Here is a 26,864-nt window from a genome sequence, read left to right as displayed (position 1 = left end):
AAGGCTTTGCACTTCTCTCAGCATTATTTCCTGTACACAAACTGCTAATATCAACGTGAGCATCTTCAAAGTTCAAAAGTACAATCTTAACCTCTCAGTTCCTCTGCTTCCTCCTCTTTGGTGAATCTCACGTCCACTCCACTTTCCATCCAGCTCTACTGTCTGCACCCTGGGTCATGCCATCACCTGTAACTGGTTCACTGCCAAACTCTGAAACTCAAACAACTGCAGCTGTCTATAACCCTATCTCTATCACTCAACTTCTCCCTCCTTGCACCAGGACTTAGATCTTAGTAACAAATCCAATCTTTTTTTTTTAATAATCCTTAAATCCTCCCCTCAAATACTGAAGAATTGTGGTTTTACCAGCTATAAAGTATCTTATTGTTGTTGGTGTTTAGTTGCTAAGTCATGTCTGACTCTTTGTAACCCTATGGACTGTGGCCCTCGAGACTCTTTTGTCCATGGGATTTCCCATTCCAGGAATATTGGAATGGGTTGCCATTTCCTCCTCCAAGGGATCTTCCCCACCCAGGGATCAAAATTGTGTCTCCTGCACTGGCAGGTGGATTCTTTATGGCTGAGCCCCAACAGGGAAGCCCAGGTATCCAATTTCTAATGCTTCTACTTTCTGCCTATCAAATACACTCATCATATCTCCATTCTATCTCCTCTTATATTCAACTCCACAGTGCAGTGTATCAGTTGCTGTTACTATGTCCTCAACTCCCTTGCTTGTCCCTATAATACATCTGCACAGTTTAAGTGGAATGTCTGCCTTCTAAATCTGAAAAGCTGTATTTTGCTAGAGAAAATAAGAAGTGCATGTCAGTGTCACTAAAGCTCTGTGACCTCCACTCACTGCTATCTAGGTTACATCCAGGTATCACTAGTGAATGCTCTCTTTTGAGTCCTCATGCAGCCATTTCAAAAAAAAAAAAAAAAGGTCTCCACTCATTTCAAAGCTCTGGCCATGTCCTTGTTCACTATAAAATAATAACCTTAGCATTACAAAACAACAGAGAATCCCCTCCATTTTCTGCCATCACAGGTACAAATAGCTATATCAGTATGCATGTTTTCTGTCTTCTCACCTATTACAGAGGGAGAGGGATTTGGCTACCCAGTAAGGGCAATTTTTCACTTATTCCAGAAATTTCAATATGTAATTATTGAACTTTGAAGAAATGATGCTTTATCTTCATTAGTTTTTATTTTTTTCCTAAAAAAGGACACAAAATTATAGTCCTTTTTAACAACTAAAAGAGGTGGATGAAACTAAGTGGAAGGAGTGAGAAAGTAGGGAAAGATTCAGTAGGTATACAAAAATGTGGTTAGGAATGACAAGGGGATATAGAACTTAGTCTTTAATGGGATTCAATTGCAACATCAAGGGGCTAGAGGGCTTTAAACAATTATTTTAATTTGATAGTGGCTTGCCAGTCAAAGCCTATTTTGATGCCGATAATTCTCTTCCAATTGACTTAGAGAATTAAAAACTTTTAAAACTCTGGTCTTTTTCTTCCCCATCATATGCTATTACAGACACTTAAAGTTTATTGTCATTATCGACTACCTCTTAGTTTAATTGTAAAACTGGCTTAAGTGTTATTAAATTCCTGAAAGATTAATAACATGATCAAAGAGCAAAGCCCATTCCTTTAAGTGCAATTCTCAAACTTTCTTTCAAATTACTGTCCGAAAAGTTCATGGCCTACTGATGAGCCTTCAAGCTCTTCTCCTCTGTAATATGGTGTATATTTCTTAATTGATGTTAGGCTCAAATCACAAGTCATCTCTCTGAAGACAGAAATTTGTAACATAACATGGAAAGTATATTTTTAAGGGGCTCCAGAATAATTATTCTTACCCTTTCAATAGTAAGTCTGAGGAAATTAATGGGAATACCATTCACCATGACAAGAAATTCAATTACTTTATGGTACTCTCCCCTCCCCTGGAGGAGGGCATGACAACCCACTCCAGTATTCTGGCCTGGAGAATTCCCATGGACAGAGGAATCTGGTGGTCTACAGGCCACGGAGTCACACGGAGTACGACACGACAAAGCAACCAAGCAGAGCAAAGCACTCTCCCCTCCACAACCTCAGACATGCAGATACCACTCTAATGGCAGAAATCGAAGAGAAACTAAAGAGCCTCTTGAAAAGGATGAAAGAGAAGAGTGAAAACGCTGGCTTAAAGCTCAAAATTTAAAACCTAAGAGCATGGCATCCGGTCCCATTACTTCATGGAAAACAGACGGGGTAAAAGTGGACACAGTGACAGATTTTATTTTACTGGGCTCGAAAATCACTGTGGATGGTGACTGCAGCCACAAAATTAAAAGACGCTTGTTCCTTGAAAGAAAAGCTATGACAAATCTAGGCAGTATATTAAAAAGAAGAAACATCACTTTGCTGACAAAGGTCCGTATAGTCAAAGCTATGTTTTTTCCAATAGTCATGTATGGTTGTGAAAACTGAACCGTAAGAAGCCTGAGGGCTGAAGAATTGAGGCTTTCAAACTGTGGTGCTGGAGAAGAGTCTTGAGAGACCCCTGGACAGCAAGGAGATCAAATCAATCAATCCTAAAAGAAATCAACCCTGAACATTCATTGGAAGGACTGGTGCAGAAGCTGAAGCTCCAATACTTTAGCCACCTGACACAAAGAGCTGACTCATTGGAAAAGACCTTGATGCTGGGAAAGACTGAAGGCAGGAGGAAACGGGGACGGCAGAGGACAAGATGGTTGGATGGCATCGTCAACTCAATGGACGTGAGTCTGAGCAAGTTCCGGGAGATGGTGAAAGACAGAGAAGCCTGGCGTGCTGCTGTCCATGGGGTCTCAAAGAGTCGCACATGACTGAGCAACTGAGCAACAACAGTTTTCCTCTCCACATCATCTCTTTCCCTCCTTCATATTTAAACACATATGGGTTAAGGTTTCTCAGCTACTATCTCACATGGGATAATTTAATTATTTCTTGTCATGTATTCTAATAAATATAGATACTAGTGATTGGCTATTTCTCAAATAAGAATTTTATTATTCCCATTGTAGCTTGGATGACTTGAAAAATAATGCCATTTACTAAAATAAAGTAATATATTTTTAAAATTTAGAAAACTATCATTGCTACTCATTCACTCATTTAACAAATATCTATTAGGTGCCTACTGCATAGTAAACATTATACTACATTCAGGGTGACATTTCCAGAAGCCAAGAGTTTACCCGAGGATGAAATTGACTAATGAAGGTATCGTTTTCAAAAGATCTTTCCTCTTCTGAAAAATGACACAAACTACTAAGTACTGTAGAAATGAAAACCTTAACGTGTTACTGTGTTAGGGGGAAAAGTGAGCTTGCATTTTTGAATGTTCTGAATAAAACATACTAGAAAGGAGCAATACTTTTTGATTTTAAAGAACATGGCAAATATTTGGAGGAATGTCTCATAAAGAAGCATTGCTAAGCATGACAAAGCAGAGGAACTGATGCTTCCTATGACTAGCTACCATTATATGTGACTCACAGTCTGATAAGTTCCAGAATTTTTTAGACTATAAAAGTACATCACAAACAAATTCTCTGTATAAGTAGCATGCTTTATCAGTGAAAGCACAACATGTTTGAAAATAGAAGACAGTGTCATGAATTATTATGCTGGGACAACAGACACAACCTGAGATTATCCAGACAAAGTCAAAAGTGAAAGTGGTCTCCTTATTATCAGGGGACCAAAGAGTGAATGTATAGTTCTTCTACACATTTTTATTTAAATGAAAAATTCACACCAAGGAAACCAGAATTGAAAGAGACACCTGTACCTCAATATTCATCGCAGCACTGTTTATAATAGCCAGGACATGGAAGCAACCTAGATGTCCATCAGCAGATGAATGGATAAAGCTGTGGTACATATGCACAATGGAATATTACTCAGCCATTAAAAAGAATACATTTGAATCAATTCTAATGAGGTGGATGAAACTGGAGCCGATTATACAGAGTGAAGTAAGCCAGAAAGAAAAATACCAATACAGTATATTAACGCATATATATGGAATTTAGAAAGATGGTAACGATAACCCTGTATGTGAGACAGCAAAAGAGACACAGATGTATAGAACAGTCTTTTGGACTCTGTGGTAGAGGAAGAGGGTGGGATGATTTGGGAGAATGGCATTGAAACATGTATAATATCATATAAGAAACGAATCGCCAGTCCAGGTTTGATGCAGGATACAGGATGCATGTGTATACCCATGGCGGATCCATGTTGATGTATGGCAAAACCAATACAATATTGTAAAGTAATTAGCCTCCAATCAATTAAAATAAATAAATTTAAATTTAAAAAAATTTGAACCCAGCTTAGGTTACAATTGGAAATATTCTTGAGCTACTATTATGCATTCAACTGAATTACTTTAAAAACATGCTATTATATAATTTATTTTAATCATTATCATCAATCATTTATGTAGAGATAGAAAAAGTGAATTCTAAAAAGGTCAAATGTGGGACTAGATGTAATTGAAATTAATCCTATAGAGGCAAGTACAAAGCATTGTTTTTCTCAATATTAATACCACTTAATCATCCAATACATCTAAACTTTCTTGGTCTTGATATCCAGAGATTATGTTTGCACAAAGGCTCCAATGTAATTTCTCTGCAGCTGAATAATGAGGAGTTAGTATTAGTTGAGAATTGAAAATGGATTAAAGGTGATTATCAGAAGGTTACATTACAACTGCTTGAAATTACTTATTTATCGAGTGATTTAAATATTATTGCCCAACTACTTCCCCCTAAAATGGCTTTTGTTGTGAGTTTATTTGCTGAGTACTCTTCAAAGGAGCTGTGGAAATACCCAGGCCTGACTATCCCGGAGAAGGTCAATGAAACACTCTGAGAGAGGAAAACTGGTTAAAACCTATTTGTATTGCTAGGGCTTTGGTTTCACTTGCAGCCGTGTTAGCATCTTTTGTGCATTCCCTTAAGGCTCCTAGTCCTAGGAATAATGTAGTTGCCACTGGTGCATATGTGTATTTTAAAACAGAGTTAAAAATGCGGATGCTGTGCTTGAACAGGTTTTTTAGATTTCTCTATTCATTATCCATTTTTATTTAGACTTCACAAAAATTCAAATTTTATTTTAAAACAAAAAGTCTGTTGAAGCAAATAAGCCAAAAAAGAAACCAGAAATAGGTCCATTTCTATATCTTATATTCACCATGCATTTATTTAGCATCTACCATAGGAAATATAACAGGTAAACAAGACCCACATCTGTGTTCTTATGTATCCCCTTCTCAAAAAGTTATGAAAATACACAAGAAAATTTTAGGTAGTAGCTTAGGAGCAGTTACAGAAATAAATAGTACTCTAAGTAAGTAAATGAAAAACAGTGACTCTAAATAAAGACTGCTTATGTCTCTAGAGTCTTGTTTTTACTTTTCCATGACATTTATTTTCACTAAATATGAGGACCAAGGCTACCTACTTCTCTTTATAGTCAGCTTCACCCCCAAAGTTGTCAGCCACCTCTCCAACTACTCATACCCACTAATCCAAATCAAAATGCACAATTCAAACTTCACTACTCCAGTGCAAAGGCACAGATTTTTTTTTTTTTTTCCTGTCAGAGGAAAGAAGCCACAGGTAAGGCTACCAGTACGTCACACCTTAGTGTGTATTTACAAATAGGTGTGGTTCCAGGTGCTGACCAGGTTTAAAAAAAAAAAAAGAGTTTCGAACTGGTGGGAATGGACAAGAGGGTAAGAAGTTATTTTAACACTTTGTGATAAGGCAGACACAAGGAAAGCACTAGAGAAAGGGACTTCAGAAAACCAGCGTGGGCACCTAAAAGGCATTATGTTTATAAAAGTAGCTAAAAAGAGTGTATTGAGTCCTGGAAAAGAGACAAGGGTACAGAAAGAGAGGCTGTTGTTCAGTTGCTAAAGTTGTGTCCAACTCTTTGCAAACCCCATGGACTGTAGCATGCTAGGCCTCCCTGTCTCTCACCATCTCCTGGAGTTTGCCCAAGTTCAAGGGAGAAAGCACACGACAAAAAAACAAACTTCAACTGCTTCATTATTTTTCCCAGGCTAGGCCAGTGAAGGTGTTTTTGAAAAGTCTGATTTCTCTTCTCTCATACCTAGGAAAGGCAGCAAGAGTAACAGTGGTTTAGGAGAAAGCCCAATATAGAGACATGAAAATTTTTCATACATATTTTATGCATATCTATATGTATATAAACACACACACTCATATATACACACACACAACACTTATTAATGTGTGTGTCTATTATATAGACAGTCACGTGTGTGTGTAAATATACATATACATACATATAGGACTTCCCTGTAGCTCAGACGGTAAAGCTACAGGATTTCTTTGTAGCTCAGATGGTAAAGAGTCTGCCTGCAATGTAGAGACCTGGGTTCAACCCCTGGGTTCAGAGATCCCCTGGAGAAGAGAATAGCAACCCACTCCTGCATTCTTGCCTGGAGAATCCCATGGACAGAGAAACCTGGAGGGCTACAGTCTGTGGGGTTGCAGTGTCAGCACAACTGAGGGACCAACTCTACACTATGTGTGTGTGTATATATACACACACAGAATATATACATTCTGTAATCCTTGCAGAAACCTGATGAACTAGGTACTATTTTAACTGGTTTCACAGATGAGGAAACTGAGGCACAGAGAGGCTAAATAATTTCCCTGTAGTCAGAGTCATGCCTCCAGCAAGGATTGTTGTTGTTCAGTCGCTCAGTCGTGCCCGACTCTTTATGACCCCATGGATTGCAGCACACCAGGGTTCCTTGTCCTTCCCAGCAAGGATAAGAGCTCAGATTTTAACTTACACAATCTGTCCCTGGTGTTTGGACTTTTGACTCCTCTGATATCTTATTTTGGGACTGGTACAGTTGAGGGAAAGGTTCAGTTACTTACAATCTGTTAGCATTTAAGTCCAAATTGAATTTTCAAATTTGTACTTTATAAACTATAGCTTCAAATGCTCCTTGATTGAATTTAATAAAAATTTTAATTACATGGAATGTTCTTTATTTAAATGGGCAACTTTTTAAGTAAAAATAAGAACTACAAACCAACCAGTTTTGCACTGTTTTTTCACTAGCTGGCTTTCAGAGTGAATTTAAACAGTGGAATTGTGATATACGAATGGACATATGGCCTCACTTGTGTGCTTTCTACCTTATGTATCTTTCCAGCGTTGTTCTGGAGAGCTAAATATTTTTTATTGTATTTAGCTTAAAAAAACCTGCAATGACTTTGAAGCTATATGTTAAAGATTCACAGCATTCGGTTCCTATTTACAGTCTTTCAGTTTTCCAAGATATGTTCATGAGTAACATAATTTAAAAAATTAGATTTTTACCATTATGATTATTAATAAAAAATCCTCCCTGCTATAGCCAGACATGACCATATCTAAAAATTATATGGAGTAAAAAATATTTCTAAAAATATTTTCAAGAATGTAACAATAGATGTAGAAAACAGGTACCAAAGGGCAAAAAATCTTGAAACAAACAAACAATACTAATCACTACAAAGTAGCAATAAAAGTAGGCAAGTTCTTTTCTTGAATTCTGTACAGAATCTATCAGTAAATTTCCAAATAACAAAATTTTAAATACCATTTATTGAATGGTTATTAAGTACTAGGCATTGCTCTAAGAGGGCTTTCCTAGAAGCTCAGATGGTAAAGACGCCTGTTCATTCCTTGAGTCAGGAAGATCCCCTGAAGAAGAGGGGGGAGCCTGGTAGGCTGCAGTCCATGGGGTCGCGAAGAGTCGGACATGACTGAGCGACTTCACTTTCACTTTTCACTTTCACTTTTCATTTTCATGTACTGGAGAAGGCAATGGCAACCCACTCCAGTGTTCTTGCCTGGAGAATCCCAGGGACGGTGGAACCTGGTGGGCTGCCGTCTATGGGGTCGCACAGAGTCGGACATGACTGAAGTGACTTAGCAGCAGCAGCAGCAGCAGCAGCATAGTAAACTTGGACTTCCTGGTGGCTCAGACAGAAAAGAATCTGCCTACAATGTAGGAGACCTGGGTTTGATCCCTGGGTTGGGAAGATCCCCTGGAGAAGGGAATGGCTCCCCATTCCAGTATTCTTGCCTGGGAAATCCCACAGACAGAAGGGCTTGGTATGCTATAGTCCATGGAGTTGCAATACTTACTCCTAATAATAACTCTAGCAGGTAACTATTATTATTTCCATATTTTCAAATGAGAATATTGAGACAAGAAGTTAAGCAACTTACACAAGGACCCACAGCTGGGTACAGCTGAGCATTTCAATCCAGGCAGCGTAACCTCTTGAGCATAACTGGGGCTCTTAGCTTATAGAACCCCTACTAAATGGCTATAGTTGTCTTGCTGGGCAGCTCACACATATAACATGTAGCTTATTCACTAAAAGCCATGAGGGCTGCATCCTCATCTGGACCTAAAATATGTGTCACTATACTGAGCACTACCATTCAGAGCTGTTTTCCACACATGCTACATAAGCACGTTGCTCTGTAAGTTACATACAATTTTCTCAGGGCTTCCCAGGTGGCTTAGTGGTAAAGAATGTGCCTGCCACTGCAGGAGACTCGGGTTCAATCCCTGGATCAGGAAGATGCCCTGGAGAAGGAAATGGCAACACACTCCAATATTCTTGCCTAGAGAATCCCATGGACAGAGGAGCCTGGCAGACTATGGTCGATCAGGTTGCAAGAGTCTAATATGACTTAGCAACTAAACTACAATTTTCTCTAGCAAGACATAACTCTTCCTAGTATGCTGCTAAGTAACTTCAGTCGTATCCGACTCCGTGCGACCCCATAGACGGCAGCCCATCAGGCTCCGCCGTCCCTGGGATTCTCCAGGCAAGAACACTGGAGTGGGTTTCCATTTCCTTCTCCAATGCATGAAAGTGAAAAGTGAAAGTGAAGTCACTCAGTCGTGTCCGACTCTTAGCGAACCCGTGGACTGCAGCCTACCAGTCTCCTCCATCCGTGGGATTTTCCAGGCAAGAGTACTGGAGTGGGGTGCCATTGCCTTCCATCACTTTCTCCCACTTTCTTCAAATCAGTAGATATCAAGGTAGTCAATCAGGGATATGACTGATGGGGAAATATGTGCTCTATTTTACATTTTAAAAAACTCCCAAGGTACTAGTATATACTGCGTACAATGTGCACCTGCCTTCACGGCCAAGCAGAACTGACCTTTTTCTTATTTTCCTCTTCTGTGGTTGTACTTAACCCTCATTTTAATCTGATTTCACATATATAAAAGTGTTTGAAGTTACAGATGAACAGTTTGATTGTCTGAGGTCCTGAAAAAACTGAAACAGGGCAGGAGGGATGCTCTCCAAAAATATATATATATGTGTATGTGTGTGTGCATGTACACATATATATATATATATATATATATGTATATAAAATAAATGTTAATAATTAAAACTGTCAATCATTAAAACTTTATAATTTTGAAAAGTCAACTTCCAGGCCTCTATAAGTCTCTCAGTTTTTCGTATGAAATCTTAGCATCGGTGTTGTGAGCCTTACTATTATCCTAAAAGAAAATAGCATTAAGGCAATTCCTGAGTTAATACAACTTGAAAGAGAAGAGGACCTGTCATTTTATGCTTGGTTTGACTACAGTTATTGGACAGATTATTAAGATACATAAAGACTCTCTTTAATCAATCGTTAGGTCATGTGATGGGCCTGGGGTCAGTAGCTTTATAAAAGCTACGTATGGTTTATCTGAAGATTTTGGTCTTTAATAAATTCAAGGCAAAAAAATTTACCCTAAGCACTGTTCAGTGACCTATTTCATTATCACTAACTACTGACTAATTAAAAAATAGATATGAAAACATCAGTCATATTCACTTTAGTGGAAAAATATGAATAAGTAGTTCTGAATACTTCAATGTATTACAATTAAATTAAACCAAAATTTTATCCCCTCACAGAAAATTTTAGTCAAATTAAAATATGCAATCATTTTATCAATTCAGGAAAAGTCATTTACAAAATAGCAGTGACTATAGCTATAATTCATTCAGACATAAATTCTCAAATGCTATGGGTATCTCCCATATTTCATCTCAACAGTAATAGTTACCAACATCAACAGAATGCTTTCTCTGTCCCCGAAGTTCAAAACTTTTTTTTTTAAACTTCTTATATGTACTACCCTAGCTCATTCATGAAGTAGGTAGGTATGTTTACTACAGTTAGGGAGAAGCACAAAGAGATTGCCCAAGATAATATACAGATAAGTGAAGTGGGACTTGAACTCAGTTCTGTAACTGCACCCATCTCTCTTCCACCTTCAACTTCCCACTGTTCCTAACCTCAGATATCCACTAATCTGTCCTCCATTTCTAAAATCTTGTTATTTAAAAGAAAGTGAAAGTGAGAGTGAAGTCATTCAGTTGTGTCCGACTCTTTGGGACCCCATGGACTGTAGCCTACCAGGCTCCTCTGTCCATGGGATTTTCAAGGCAATAATACTGGAATGGATTGCCATTTCCTTCTCCAGGGGATCTTCCCGACCCAGGGATCGAACCCGGGTCTCCTGCATTGTAGACAAATGCTTTACGATCTGAGCCACCAGGGAAGTCCTGTTATTTAAAAACTGCTCTATAATTTGGAGGGTATTAAAGACCTAGATAGCATATTCAAAAGCAGAGACAATACTTTGCCAACTAAGGTCCATCTAGTCAAGGCTATGGTTTTTCCTGTGGTCATGTATGGATGTGAGAGTTGGACCGTGAAGAAGGCAGAGCACCGAAGAATTGATGCTTTTCAACTGTGGTGTTGGAGAAGACTCTTGAGAGTCCCTTGGACTGCAAGGAGATCCAATCAGTCCATTCTGAAGGAGATCAGCCATGGGATTTCTTTGGAAGGAATGATGCTAAAGCTGAAACTCCAGTACTTTGGCCACCTCATGCGAAGAGTTGACTCATTGGAAAAGACTCTGATGCTGGGAGGGATTGGGAGCAGGAGGAGAAGGGGACAACAGAGGATGAGATGGCTGGATGGCATCACTGACTTGATGGACGTGAGTCTGAGTGAACTCCGGGAGTTGGTGATGGACAGGGAGGCCTGGCATGCTGCAATTCATGGGGTCGCAAAGAGTCGGACACGACTGAGTGACTGAACTGAACTGAACTGACTGATGCTGAGTGAGGGCTTCCCTGGTAGGTCAGCTGGTAAAGAATCTGCCTTCATGCAGGAGACCCTGGGTCTGGAAGATCCCTTGGAGGAGAGCATCATAACCCACTCCAAAATTCTTGCCTGGAAAATCCACATGGAAAGGAGCCTAATGGGCTACAGTCTACCCCATGTTGCAAAGAGTTGGACCACTGAGCGACTAAGCACAGAACATGCTGAGTGAAATAAGTCAGACAGAGAAAAACACAATCTGTATGATGTCACTTATAAGTAGAATCTAAAGGAAACAAAAACTATCTGGAAGTCTGCTCCTTTTTTTTTTTTAATAGTCACTATAACTGAAAACAAAAAACAAGCAGACTAGATCAAAAAAGGAGCAGACTTACAGAGAGAAAGAATAAGCCATTGGTTACCAGTGGGGAGAGTGAACGCAGAGCAGCAATATAGGGGCTGGGGATTAAGAGGGTCAAACTATTATAGCCAATATTTTATAATAACTATAAATGAAATATGACCTTTAGATTTTTGAATCATATATTATACAGTTGTAACATATAATATTATACATCAACTGGACTTCAATTTTAACTTACAACTCTATTTTGCAATAATTGCAGATTAACAGGAAGGTGTAAAAATAGTAAGGGAGTCCTAGTTTCCCCCAGTGGTAAGATCTTACACATTTTTATAGTCCAACTTCAAAACCAACATGCTGACAATGGTACAGTACTGCTGACTAGACTGATAGACCTTATTTGATTTCACCAGATTTTACATGCCCTCATTTGTGGGGTTTTTTGTGTAGCTCTATATAGCTTTTGGTAAAGCATCTGCCTACAATGTGGGAGACCTGGGTTCGATCCCTGGGTAGGGAAGATCCCCTGGAGAAGGAAGTGGCAACCCACTCCAGTACTCTTGCCTGGAGAATCCCATGGATGGAGGAGCCTGGTGGGCTAAAGTCCATGGGGTCGCAAAGAGTTGGACACGACTGAGCAACTTCCCTTTCACATAGTTTTAGCGCAGATATACATTCATGTAATCAGCACCACAATCAAGAAATAGAAGTGTTTCATCAGTACAAAGGAACTGCTTGTGTTGTTACCCTTTATAATCACCCATATCTCATACCCCCTCCAGTCCCTATCCCTGGCAACCATTAATCTGTTCTTCATTTCTATAATTTTTTCATTTCAAGCATTTAGAATGTTATACAAATGTGGTGACTTGTTATACAAATGTGGTGTTATACAAATGTGGTGACTTGTTGAGACTTTTTTCATTCATCATAATACACTTGAGGTCCATCCAAGCTGTGTGTATCAATATTCTGTTTCTTTACATTGCAGCGTAGTATCCCATGGTGTGCATGGTTGGTTTAACTGCACATTCAACTGCAGGATATCTGGGTTGTTTCATTTGGGGCTATTACAAATGAAAGTGCTAATAACATCTGTATAGAAGTTTTTGTGCCAATAATAGGCTTTCATTTCTTTGGGATAGATGTCCAGAAAAACAGTTGCTGGGTAATAAAGTGCATGTATGTTTAACTTTCGATCGCTGGGTCAGGAAAATCCCCTGGAGAAGGGAATGGCAACCCACTGCAGTATTCCTGCCTGGAGAATCCCTATGGACAGAGGAGCCTGGCAGGCTACAGTCCATGGGGTCCAAAGAGTCAGACATGACTGAGCAGCTAACACTTTCACTTTCATGTTTAAGTTTATTAGAAGTTTCCAAACTCTTTTTTTCAGAGTGGCTTACCATTTTACATTCCATTTAGCAAAGTATGAGATCTCCAATTTGTATGCTCAACAGCATCTGCTATTTTCACTATTTTAAAAAAAATCTGGCCACACCCTGAGGCATGTGGGATCTTAGTTCCCCAACTAGGGATCAAACCCATGCCCCCGGCACTGAAATGCAGAGTCTCAACCACTGAACTGCCAGGAAGTCCCCATTTTCATTGTTATTTTCTTTAGCCATTCTGATAAGTACATAGTCATAATTCCTTGTGGTTTGAATTTGCATCCCCTGATTACTAATAAGATTCAGCATTTTCTCCTATGCTTGCTTGCCATCAACATTCCCTCTTCAGTGCTATGTCTATTCATGTCTTCTGCTCATTTTCTAATTGTATTATTTTTTCTCTTGACTTTATACAATATATTCCAGATTCAATACGATAAATGGTTTGCAAGTGATTTCTGTCAATAACATCTTCCTCTTAAATTGTTTGCAGAGCAGAAGTTTTTCCTTTTGATAAAGTCCAGTGTATCAACTTTTTCCTTTTAGGACTGTGCTTTTGGAGTGAAGGCCAAGAGCTTGTTGCCTAGCCCAAGATCCTAAAGATTTTTCTATGATTTTTTTTTTCCCTAAAGGTTTTACAGTTTTACATCTTACACCCAACATCATGATACATTTTCAAATTTGTATATTGTATACAGTTTAGGTCAAAGTTCCTTTTCTTTGCCAACTGCACCAACATGATTTGTTGAAAAGACTGTCCTTCCTCCGTTGAATTCCTTCTGTACCTTTGTCAGAATCGGTTGGGCTGTCTTGATCCCTGCAGCTTTATAGTAAATCTTGAAGTCAGGTAAAGTGAGTCCCCCCCCCCCCATTTTTTCTTCTTCAAAACGGATTTAGCCTAATTAACTTTATTCCTGGATATTTTCATCCTTCCCCGTTCTGTCTCCTGCTTTATTCTAGAGAAGAAAGTTCTTGCAGAAGCTCTTCCTTTTCCTGTTGCAGCTCCTGCACACACTGTTGGTTTTGCTCCAGTCTGTCCTCCAACCACTCACTGCAGTAGAGGTCTGCTGACCGCTGACATCTGACTGCACAGATTCTTGGTAAATACTGAGCCATTATGGATCTTGGTTACTGAGTCCAGATGTGTAAGGCTGTGGATCCTCCTATACCCATCTTGTTCTTCTTGGCACAGGATCTTGGGCAGCTCAACTGCTGACTCAAGGCATACTTTCTCACTGGTTACATGAAGTACAATATGAATTGGGATTTCAATTCTCTTATAGTCTGAGCTCTTTTTGGGCCTGTATGGATTGAAAGCCAGTATAGAGTACCCATCCAGTCTGTATTTTTATCTTCTATGAAGCAGAAAAATATAAGTCCTACAAAGCCTTGATCCATCATCTGGTACATGGCTTGTGTGTGGACATCAACATGTGAAGGCCAAACAGTTATATGGGGATGGGAGTGATACCAACTCACAACTCTCATGGGGCGATCCGTCAGTTCAGCCAACCTCTCTGCCTCTGTTGAGGCCGCAGACAGCTGCTCTGGAGAAATTTCTACACAATCCTCCTTCCTCTTATCAGAACGTTGCAGGATGATGACAGAATGAACGTGAACAGTTCTGACAGTGTCAGCCTCCCCATTGCACAGCCCCATCACCTATTCCTTCTCCATGCTCACAGCGTGATTGAGACACACGAGGAAGGCGTCCGACTCCAGATGGACCACTTGCACCGCCTGCAACCACCATCTTGGCCCTGGACTTCAATCTCTAAAAATGTTCTACAAATGGAACCAAGGTATGTAACCTTTGGTGACTGGCTGTTTTTCACTCAGCATAATTACCTAGATATTCACCCAATTTGCTATCTGAATCAGGTCCTTTCTTTTTATTCCTGAGTAGTACTCCATGGTCGGAGAAGCAATGTCACTCCACTCCAGTACTCTTGCCTGGAAAATCCCATGGACAGAGGAGCCTGGTAGGGTGCAATCCAGGGGGTCGCTAAAAGTCGGACGCGACTGAGCAACTTCACTTTCACTTTTCACTTTCATGCATTGGAGAAGGAAATGGCAACCCACTCCAGTGTTCTTGCCTGGAGGATCCCAGGGACGGGGGAGCCTGGTGGGCTTCCGTCTACAGGGTCACACAGAGTTGGACACGACTGAAGCGACTTAGCAGCAGCAGCAGCAGCAGTACTCGATGGTATATACACATGATAGTTTGTTTAATCACTTATCTACTGAAGAGCACTGGGACTTATTTCAATTTTGGGCTACTCCAAGGAATGCTGCTATGAACTTTACAGGAGTTTACGTGACTATAAGTTTTCACTTCTCTAGGATAAATGCCTAGGAGGACAATTAATGGGTCATATGGAAATTGCATGTTTGGTTTTATAACAAACTGCCAATTTGTTTTCCAAAGAGGCTGCAGCATTTTACATTCCCACCTGTAACAGATCCAGTTTCTCCACATCCTCTCAAGCACTTGGTATTGTTACTATTTTTTTTTTTCATTTTTTCCCTTCTGATAGATGTGCAGGAATGCCTCATTGAGGTTTTAATTTGTGCTTCTTTGATGTTGAACATATTTCCATGTGCTTATTTGCCATCTGTATTTCCTTTTCACTGAAATGCCTCTTCATGTCCTTTTTCCATTTTGTTTTTTTTTTTTACTCTTGTGTTTCCAGAGTTCTTAATATACTCTATATTTTAGCCTTTTGTTGGATAAATAGCCTGCAAATATTTTCCCCCAATCTGCAGTTTTTTTCATCCTTTTCACATGGACTTTTGCATGGCAAAACTTAAAATTTTGATGAAATCCAATTTATTCAGTTTTCTTCTTATGGATCATGCTATTTGTATCACATCTAAGAACATCTGAATAGCTCTAGGGGCTGAATATTTTCTAAACTGTTTTGCTAAAAGTTGCATATTTTTATATTTTGTATTTAATTCTATGATATAGTTTGAGTTAGTTTTTACACTAGGTGTGAGATTTAAGTTGAGATGCTCCCCTTCTGCTTCTCTTATTTCTCCTTCTCCCTCTCCTCCTCGTCCTCCTTCTTCTTTTATCTATGGATTTCCAATCATTCTAACACCAGTTGTTGAAAAGGCTATTCTTACTTTAAGCTGACTTAAAACTCAACGTTCAAAAAACTAAAATCATGGCATGCCGTCCCATCACTTCATGGCAAATAGATGGGGGGAAAGTAGAAACAGTGACAGATTTTATATTCTTAGGCTGCAAAATCACTGCAGACAGTAACTGCAGCCATGAAATTGAAAGATGCTGGCTTCTTGGAAGAAAAGCTATGACAAACCTAGATGGTGTATTGAAAAGCAAACACGTTACTTTGCCAACAAACGTCCATATAGTCAAAGGTATGGTTTTTCTAGTAGTCATGTACTGATATGAGAGTTGGACCATAAAGAAGGTTGAGAACCAAAGAATTGATGCTTTCAGATTGTGGTGCTGGTGAAGACTCTTGAGAGTCCCTTGGACAGCAGAGAGATCAAACCAGTCAATTCGCAAACCAGTCAATCCTAAAGGAGATCAACCCTGAATATTCATTGGATGGACTAGTGCTGAAGCTGAAGCTCCAATACTTTGGCTGCCTGATGTGAAGAGCCAATTTACTGGAAGAGATCCTGGTGCTGGGAAAGATTGAAGGCAGGAGAAGAAGAGGGTGACAGAGGATAAGATGGTTGAATGGCATCACTGACTCAATGGACATGAATTTGAGCAAACTCTAAGACATAGAGATAGACAGGGAAGACTGGCGCTGCAGTTCATGGGGTTGCAAAGAGTTGGACACGACTTAGAGACTGAACAACAATCCTTACTTCACTAAACTTTTTCGAATTTTTCTTAAAAAATCAGTTGAGCATATTTGTGTGCATCTTCTTCTGGGTTCTTTATTCTGACTAGTGTATCCCTCTACCAATAGCACACTGTCTTTATTGCTGAATCTGCACAGTAAACGCTATGGGGTAGAATGTAGTAAACAGTATCAAGTAGAGTGATTCCTCCAACTTTATTTCTTTTTAATTTTTATCGGAATATAGATGCTTTACAATGCTGTGTTAGTTTCTGCTGTATAGCAAAGTGAATTAGTCATACATATACATATATCCTTTCTCTTATTGACTTTTTTCCCATTTAGGTCACCACAGAGAATTGAGTAGAGTTCCCTGTGCTATATAGTAGGTTCTCATTAGTTATCTATTTTAAACATAGTATCAGTAGTGTATAAACATCAATCCCTCTTACTTTATTGTTCTTTGTCAAGATTATTTCAGCTATTTTACTTCTGTGCCTTACACACAAATTTTAGAATATGCTTTTTTACATCTACAAAAAAAATAAATAAATAAAAACCTTGATGAAACTTTACATGAATTTCATTCTACTTGTAGATCAGGTAGGAGGGAAATGACATTTTTATTATGCTGAGCTCCCAATCCATGAACCCAGCGGTACCTTTTCATTTATTTAGATCTTTGATTTCTTTCATAAGCATATTAAAAATTTTCCAGCATACATGCTTTGTTGCTGCTGCTGCTGCTGCTAAGTCGCTTCAGTCATGTCCGACTCTGTGTGACCCCATAGACGGCAGCCCACCAGGCTCCCCCGTCCCTGGGATTCTCCAGGCAAGAACACTGGAGTGGGTTGCCATTTCCTTCTCCAATGCATGAAAGTGAAAGGTGAAAGTGAAGTCACTCGTTAAATGGATCCTATTTCTAACCTAAGAATTTTATCATAAAATGATGTTGAATTTTATTCTAATGTTCTCTCTGTGTCAATTGATATGATCATATGATTTTTCTTCTTTAAGTTGTTGATAGGGTGAATTACACTGGATGATTTTGAAAACTGAACAAGCCTTGCATACCTGGAATAAATTCCACTAATTCTCCTTGTACATTGTTGAATTCAGTTTGTTCATATTTTGCTGACAAATTTTGAGTCTGAATTTATTTGAGACACCTTTCTTCATGTTGTCTTATTTCCATTACTATCTTTTTCTGGCTTTACTGTCAGGATAATACTGGCCTCCTAAAATGAGTTGGGAAGTATTCCCATCTCATTTATTTTATAAAAGAGACTTTAAAATAGCTGTTAATTCTTTTTGAAGGCTTACTAGAAATCTCTCCTGAAATTATCTGGATCTGGTGATATTTTTTCAGTAGTTTTTTATTATGAATTCAAGTTTCCTAATTGTTAAAGGGCTATTGAAATTATTTTCTTCATCTTGGTTGAAATTTGATAGTTTGTGGTTTTCAAGGAATTGGCTACTTTCTTCTATATCATCTAATATATTAAAGTTGTTCAGATTATTCATTTATTAATTTTTAATGGCTGAAGAATTTGGAGTAATATCTATTTCTGATATTGTCTGTTTCATTCTTGTTTCTTATATTTTTTTAATTATTAGAAGTTTATTACTTTTATGGATTTTTTGTTTCCGTTTATTTGCTCTATTGTTTTCCTACTTTACTATGTCATTGTTTCTACAATAATGTTTATTATTTCCTTCCTTTTGCTTTGGATTTCTTTGTTTTGGGTTATCTGGCTCTTTTTTTCTACTTTCTGAGATAAGAACTCAGATTATTTAAGGCCTTACCACATTTCCAATGGAAGCTGTCAATTATAAACAATTTATAAATTATAAATTTCCCTCCACATGACACTTCAGCTGCAGTCAATTTATTTTAATATTGTATTTTCATTTTCATTCAGTTCTATAAATTTTTTTCTCTTTCCTTTTAGCCTTTCTCTTTGATCCATGGATCATTTAGAAGTGTATAATTTAATTTCCACATGTTTAGAGATATTTCTGTCATCTTTCTGTTACTGATTTCTAGTTTCATTATATGATGGTCAGAGAACCCTCTATGTGTGAGTTTAATTCTTTTAAATTTGCTGAGGTTTGTTTTATGACCCAGGAATTATTCTATTTATCTGAATGTCCCATAGGCAGTTGTTCTTTATTTGTTGAGTGGAGTGTTCTATATATGTCAATTAGATATTGGTTTCAATACATAAATCTTTCTTACACTTGCTGACTTTATCTAGTAGTTCTGTTACCAAGGGGATGGTGTTGAAGACACCCACTATAATTGCAGATCTGTCTAATTCTTGTTTCAGCTTTTGCTTCTTAAATTTTGAAGCTTTATTGTTTGGTGTATAAATATTTAGGATCATTTTGTCTTTTTCATAAATTCATCCTTTTATCAATGCTCTTTGCTCGTGGTAATTTTATTGGCCCTGGTATTTGCCAGATATTAGTATGTCACTCTTGATTTTTTAATTAGTATTTTCATGTATACTTTTTTCAGTCCTTTATTTTCAACCTAACTATGTCCCTGAATTTGAGGTGAATCTCTTGCAAAGAACATCTGGTTGTATTCTTTTTAATTCATTCTGCCAATCTGTGTTTTGATTGGTATATTTTGAGTGGTATCATTGAGCTGTTAATGCTCTAGGACTTAAGACTTCCATTTTATTATTTTTCTGTTTCTTTCTCCTGAAATTCATTCTTTTGTTTCTCTTTTCCTGCTTTCCTGTGGGTTAACTAAATATATTTTAGGATTCCAACTTGATTGATTTACAGTATTTTTGACTCTATCTCTTTGCATAGTTTTCATAATATTACTCAGAGAATTACAGTAGACACAGGTGACATAGTAATTTACTGGTATCAACATTTTTACCACTTCCATTTAACTGTGAACATCTCTCTTCAAGTCCCTTTACTTTCCTCACCTGTAAATATCATTGTCTTGTGTACCAGATGATTACATCTGATCATATATTTTGTTACAATCATCAAAACAAGATTTATACAGCTCAACAGGAAAAGGACAGTCCAGTGTATGTAACCATACCTCTGATCTTTTCATTGTTTCTTTCCTTCCTACTTCCTGAACCTTGAAGAATTTTTCTTTTATCATTCCCCTTTCGGATATTCCCTAAGGCTTCTCTCATTCTAATACTCTATGAATTCAAAACCTTTCCAAAAGAAACTGAGTTTAAAATAGGCAGTCAAAGAGATAAACATTTTAAACTATAGGCGTCAGAGATGATCTAGGGCTGACATTCTTACTGGAAGGACCATACCATGAAGCTAGAGGAAAGCATGTATCTGTGAAGGAAGTTATTTTATATCCTCCAAATACATCTTGAACAATACTAAGCTGGAAGAAATTTACCACTCCAATAAACCATCCTTAGAAAGGTCTTTCATTCAAACATCATAAGGTATCTATAATGTGCCAAGAAATGTGCAAGGTGGTGGAGATGAAGACATAAGCAACAAATGGTCCCTGTCCTAATCCGTGGATGGCTTAGACAGGAAGACCTAGCAGCAGAGCCTGAGACAGGGATTCGGATACTTCTGTACCATGAAGGGAATTCTCAGAGGAGAACAGCAGTGAGGGAAGGAGGGTAAGTTAGAGGATAAACCAAAGCAAGACTGTGGGCTCAGCTAAAGTTTAATTTAGACTTTAGCTGATCCTAAGGGAGACCACAAGGAGCTGTGCAACATACAAGGCACAGCAGAGCAGTTTCACCTTAAGGCAGAGGGCCTCCTGCATCTCTGGAGCAGCACAATTCTCTGGAGAAGGCTAGTACTCACAGTATCTAGGAGATGAGTACGCTGGCTGATAAAAGAGAACTAACTACCAAGAGCATCTACTACAACTGTCTGAGAAAGTAGATGATAATCAAGCTATAGTGTAACTTGGTATGATAGTTCAGACAGGTACCAAAAAAAAGTATAAGGACAAAGAGGAGAACAAATTCTGTTTGGAGCAGCAGGAGAAGGATTCCCACATAATTTATGAGACCAAGTAGAAAATGAAATGTGGAGCATGTTGTTCAAAATTATTACAGAGCTTTAAACCAAGCAAGCAGCCCTTCTTCTTTCCCAGCCCCTATGTGGCCATGTGCATGTGGGATCTTAGTTCCCCAACCAGGGATTGAACCTGGGCCCCCTGCAGTGGTAGTGTGGAGTCTTCACCACTGGACCATGGGGGACTCTGCAACTACACAGGTCACTCCCCAGGGTGCTGGCTCTGTAGGTGAGGAATCTGTGAACAATGAGGAAGCAACAGAATCTTGGAGGAGATGAGATATAAGTTCCAACCATAATTTTTAAAAGTAGTTTCTAGAAGCAGGATAAAGGGCAATCAGGGAATAAATTTTGTGATAAATTCATGATTTTTTCTAGATAGTGTCACCATTACTCATCTCAATGAAACAAATATTCAGCCTTCAAAATATATGGCTATTTTTTGTTGCTGATTTGTTAATACTAACATCTATAATAGTCAATTCTATGTGCAGAAATAATAATGATATATCCCTAATGTGTAATATTCTTTAAGTTATTTATGACCTGATAAATTTTGTTGCTAGTTACTATTTTTTTTCAGAAATAGGCAACTTTATAAGATCATAATATAGAGTTCTAATATTCACACTTAAAGGTCAAGATTGAAGGTCTGACTAAGGAAAATTGCTATGAGTGTATATAACAATATATTTTTGACTACAAGCCACATTCACACATGAAAATAACAAGGATTTTGTTATTTATTCAGCTTTCATTTCAAGTAAGACCTACTTCATGTAAAAGCAAATACAGCTTAAAACTTTGTTTCCTCAGTATGCAGTCCTATTGTCAATAAACGCTCACATTTAATTCCACCTCCTCTACCTAAGCTTTTTCTAAAATGCTTTCACATAAATTCAAGATTGAACAATATATTTCAGCATGCTATAAACTAATAAAAATAAAGGGTGCCATGCTATTACTTTTTATAAGGTGTTTAAAACAAAAATTACACAATTTCACATATTTAGACTATATGAGCAAATGTGTTTAACATTTAATTTATATCAGCCATAGTTAGGTATCTAATTCCAACCACACTATATCCTGTGGTTTAAACATCTTCCTTCATTCCCTTCATTAGTCACTAAGATCATCATGGAAGCATCTGGGGTCAAGATGTTATTTTCAGGATTTATATTCAAGAGAGGCTAAACTTCTAGAGTCGACCTCTGGCTCTAGAAGGTTTGTGGTTCTCAGTTTAAAAAGTACTCTCCACTGTTTCCCATATTTCTCTGTTGGCAGCTTGTCATTTGGCTTGTTCTGGTGTCTGGAGAGCTGTGTTCCAGAGAAAATCTATAAACATTGAGGGGAGGAGGCAATCCTCCATGAACTTGGAAGTTAATCAATGTTGGATCCGGAAGCCTGGAAATCTCTGAGTTTGGTGTTTTTACTTGTTCTTCAGCACAGCAGATAGAAACTGATTTACCCATAGTGCTTTTGAATATATAAATGAAAACTATCTGGATTCTCTTCTTGTATAGATCTCAAATGTTGTGAAGGTGAGGGTAATCACTATTCTACACTTGTAAAAGTTATTTTTTGCCAATCAGGGCTGTATAAAGTACTCCACATGCCAGTTATATGGCCCCTAAAATGTAGCTACCTAAGCAGTTCTCCACTGTCATCAAATGATTGTGGGTTATCTATTGAGTTAAGGATACGTTCAAGCTAAAACATACCCTTTCAATTTGTTTGAAAAAAGAAATATTTGAAGTAGGTATGGAGCTCTATCCATATATTCAGTTGTGAGGGGAAAACAAACAAACAAAAAAAAACCTTTATTTTTATCTAGCAATTTAATCTCTGAACTCACCCAAGCTCTGGGATTTTTGCTTAGGATTGAGTCTACACACCAAGGGTCTAACAGAGTAATAAAATATAGGCAGTGGGGTTTGGGGGTGGTCGGTCCATGGTAACATCTGTCCATGCTCACACTTCTGAATCTTACCTCATCTGTGGTCTGATCCTTGGAAGTTAGTCTAGTCAGGTTACAATTCTGTCAGACCTAATTCTCATCCATAAGACCTTGTCCAGTAACTCTCTCGTGTATTTTCATGATCCTCTTGGGTGTGCCTGAAGATTTTCAGTCACTGCAGAGCATGGTGGTCCATGGGAAAGTTATGGGTCAACCTCAGGCCAGGCTGCTTAGAGGTATTATGCAGCCATCTCTGCTCCTGGGAGTAGACCCCTCTCACCATGCTAGATAGACTCTGCCATAGGGTAAAGAGGTCTAGGTCTGTTTTGCTCTGGGATCTCAACTGAGATCTCTACTGATCTTCACCTGGGGCTCAACTACTAGAGAGAGGTAGTCAGTGAAAGAGTTAATTCTTAGGTAGGTTGATAAGAACTCCTGAGTCCCCAATGAGGAGGAAGAGGAGGGAGAGGAGGAGGGGGAGGAGGAGGAGGAGGGGGAGGGGGAGAAAGGATTCCTGGGCTTTCAAGGAGTAGACAGGGACAAATGTTTTTCTACATAACTTTGCTTTAGTTACATAAGAGGTTTTTTTTCTTGAACTCTGAGTTGTTATGATAACAGTCTTTAAGACTAACTTCTTGAGCCCAGAGCTAATGATTACACAACAAAACAACTAATCTTGCTCAAGGATATGTTTTTCCTTAAGCTCTGTTCAGTTCACTTCAATCACTCTTTTCTGTACTAATGATTATATAACAACAATGTATCTTGCTCAAGGAGTGTTTCTCCTTCTTAACAAGAACCTTCTGACTAATCTTGTTATCTTAAGACACAGTCACAGTTAAGACTCCCAAGCTGGAATCAAGATTGGAGAAATATCAATAACCTCAGATATGAAGATGACACCACCCTTATTGCAGAAAGTGAAGAGGAACTAAAAAACCTCTTGATGAAAGTGAAAGAGGAGAGTGAAAAAGTTGGCTTAAAGCTCAACATTCAGAAAACTAAGATCATGGCATCTGGTACCATCACTTCATGGGAAATAGATGGGGAAACAGTGGAAACAGTGTCAGACTTTATTTTTCTGTGCTCCAAAATCACTGCAGATGGTGATTGCAGCCATGAAATTAAAAGATGCTTACTCCTTGGAAGGAAAGTTATAACCAACCTAGATAGCATATTCAAAAGCAGAGACATTACTTTGCCAACAAAGGTCCGTCTAGTCAAGGCTATGGTTTCTCCGGTGGTCATGTATGGATGTGAGAGTTGGACTGTGAAGAAAGCTGAGCACTGAAGAACTGATGCTTTTGAACTGTGGTGTTGGAGAAGACTCTTGAGAGTCCCTTGGACTGCAAGGATATCCAACCAGTCCATCCTAAAAGAAATCAGTCCTGGGTGTTCATTGGAAGGACTGATGCTGAAGCTGAAACTCCAATACTTTGGCCACCTGATGTGAAGAGCTGACTCACTGGAAAAGACCCTGATGCTGGGAGGGATTGGGGGTAGGAAAAGGGGACAACCCAGGATGAGATGGCTGGATGGCATCACTGACTTGATGGACATGAGTTTGGGTAAACTCCGGGAGTTGATGATGGACAGGGAGGCCTGGCGTGCTGCGATTCATGGGGTCTCAAAGAGTCAGACATGACTGAGCAACTGAACTTAACTGATGCTGTAGAAATGTGTCTATGTCAGAAGCCTTCTCAGTTTCTTTTTCAGTGTATAAAACTGTCACACAAGAACCCTGAGTGATCAAGTCTGGTCCCTGATCTTGAAGCTAAATCTTTGGAGATCACAAATCTGACATATTTCACCATAAGCTATTTTCTCTGGGATCCCCAAGACTGAATCAAAACCATTATCAACTCTCTTTTGAATTTCTCCTCATCCCCATCCCTATACAGTCTTGAATCAAAACATTCTCTTGCTTTTCCCTTGACCCTCAGAATTTTTCTGAGTATTCCCTTCTCTGGAGAAATGAACAAAGACTTCCCTAGCATACTGAGGAGCTGATGGACCAAGATCCACCAAAAGTCTGTAGAAGAAGAGGGGAAAATACTTTAAAATACTCTCAGCTACAAATGGTTTCATAGAATGTTTATAGATTGATCGTCCAACTTGATTCACAATTATTTAAGTGTATTTCTAATAAAGGATTATTGAGTCTGAAATAATTCTTAAAATTAATATATTGATTGATTTGCGGATACTGAAGAATCTTTGCATCCCTGGGAAAAGCCCACTTGGTCATGATGTATGACCTTTTTAATGTTGTTGGATTCTGTTTGCTAGAATTTTGTTAAGGATTTTTGTATCTATATTCATCAGTGATATTGGCCTGTAGTTTTCTCTTTTTTTTTTTTTTGTGGCATCTAAGTCAGGTTTTGGTATTAAGGTGATGGTGGCCTCATAGAATGAGTTGGGAAGTTTACCTTCCTCTGCAACATTCTGGAAGAGTTTGAGTAGGATAGGTGTTAGTTCTTCTCTAAATTTTTGGTAGAATTCAGCAGAGAAGCCGTTTGGTCCTGGGCTTTTGTTTGCTGGAAGATTTCTGATTACAGTTTTAATTTCCATGCTTGTGATGGGTCTGTTAAGATTTTCTATTTCTTCCTGGTTCAGTTTTGGAAAGTTGTACTTTTTTCTAAGAATTTGTCCATTTCTTCCAAGTTTTCCATTTTATTTGCATATAGTTGCTGATAATAGTCTCTTATGATCCTTTGTATTTCTATGTTGTCTGTTGTGATCTCTCCAATTTCATTTCTAACTTTGTTGATGAGTCTGGCTAATGGTTTGTCAATTTTATTTATCTTCTCAAAGAACCAGCTTTTGATTTTGTTGATTTTTGCTATGGTCTCTTTTATTTCTTTTGCATTTATTTCTGCTCTAATTTTTAAGACCAAAGAACTAAACAGACATTTCTCCAAAGAAGACATACAGATGGCTAACAAACACATGAAAAGATGCTCAACATCACTTATTATCAGAGATGCAAATCAAAACCACAGTGAGGTACCATTTCACACCAGTCAGAATGGCTGCTATCCAAAAGTCTACAAGCAATAAATGCTGGAGAGGGTGTGGAGAAAAGGGAACCCTCCTACACTGTTGGTAGGAATGCAAACTAGCACAGCCACTATGGAGAACAGTCTGGAGAGTCCTTAAAAAACTGGAAATAGAACTGCCATATGACCCAGCAATCCCATTGCTGGGCATACACACTGAGAAAACCAGAATCAAAAGAGACACATGTACCCCAATGTTCATCCCAGCACTGTTTATAATAGCCAGGACATGGAATCAACCTAGATGTCCATCAGCAGATGAATGGATAAGAAAGCTGTGGTACATATACACAATGGAATATTATTCAGCCATTAAAAAGAATACATTTGAATCAGTTCTAATGAGGTGGATGAAACTGGATCCTATTATACAGAGTGAAGTAAGCCAGAAAGAAAAACACCAGTACAATATACTAACACATATATATGGAATTTAGAAAGAAGATAACAATAACCCTGAATGTGAGACAGCAAAAGAGACACAGATGTATTTAATGGTCTTTTCGACTCTGTGGGAGAGGGAGAGGGAGGGATGATATGGGAGAATGGCATTGAAACATGTATATTATCATATGTGAAATGAATCGCCAGTCCAGGTTTGATGCATGATACAGGGTCCTCGGGGCTGGTGCGCTGGGATGACCCAGAGGGATGGGATGGGAAGGGAGGTGGGATAGGGGTTCAGGATGGGGAACACATGTACCCCCATGGCAGATTCATGTCAATGTATGACAAAACCAATACAATATTGTAAAGTAAAAAAAATAAAAATAAAAAACTAAAACAGAAAACTAACTTATTAAGTTTTAAAAATAATTTTTTCATGATGCACATGTTACATTCTTGTTCTTTGTAAGCTGAAATAATTTAAATAAAGATTGCTTTTAATCATAAAAAATTAATATAACTTGCATATAATATCTTTTTAAAACAACTACACTTAGGTTAATTTTTTCATGTGTATCATAGAACTAGTTATAATAAAAGTGTGAAATGACATTTCCTG

At 38.3% G+C, this 26,864-nt stretch overlaps 1 protein-coding gene and 1 pseudogene across 2 annotated transcripts in view; both read right to left on the bottom strand.

Moving 5' to 3' along the window:
* CFAP299 (cilia and flagella associated protein 299) overlaps positions 1-26,864 on the bottom strand; it is a 697,822-nt gene that overhangs the window by 496,500 nt on the left and 174,458 nt on the right. The window lies entirely within an intron of this gene.
* On the bottom strand, positions 13,074-14,747 carry LOC105607826 (lys-63-specific deubiquitinase BRCC36-like; annotated as a pseudogene).

Source organism: Ovis aries, chromosome 6 (genome assembly GCF_016772045.2).
Source record: "Ovis aries strain OAR_USU_Benz2616 breed Rambouillet chromosome 6, ARS-UI_Ramb_v3.0, whole genome shotgun sequence".
In the NCBI taxonomy this organism is placed as follows: domain Eukaryota; kingdom Metazoa; phylum Chordata; class Mammalia; order Artiodactyla; family Bovidae; genus Ovis; species Ovis aries.
This window is presented reverse-complemented; position numbering and strand designations above follow the sequence as displayed.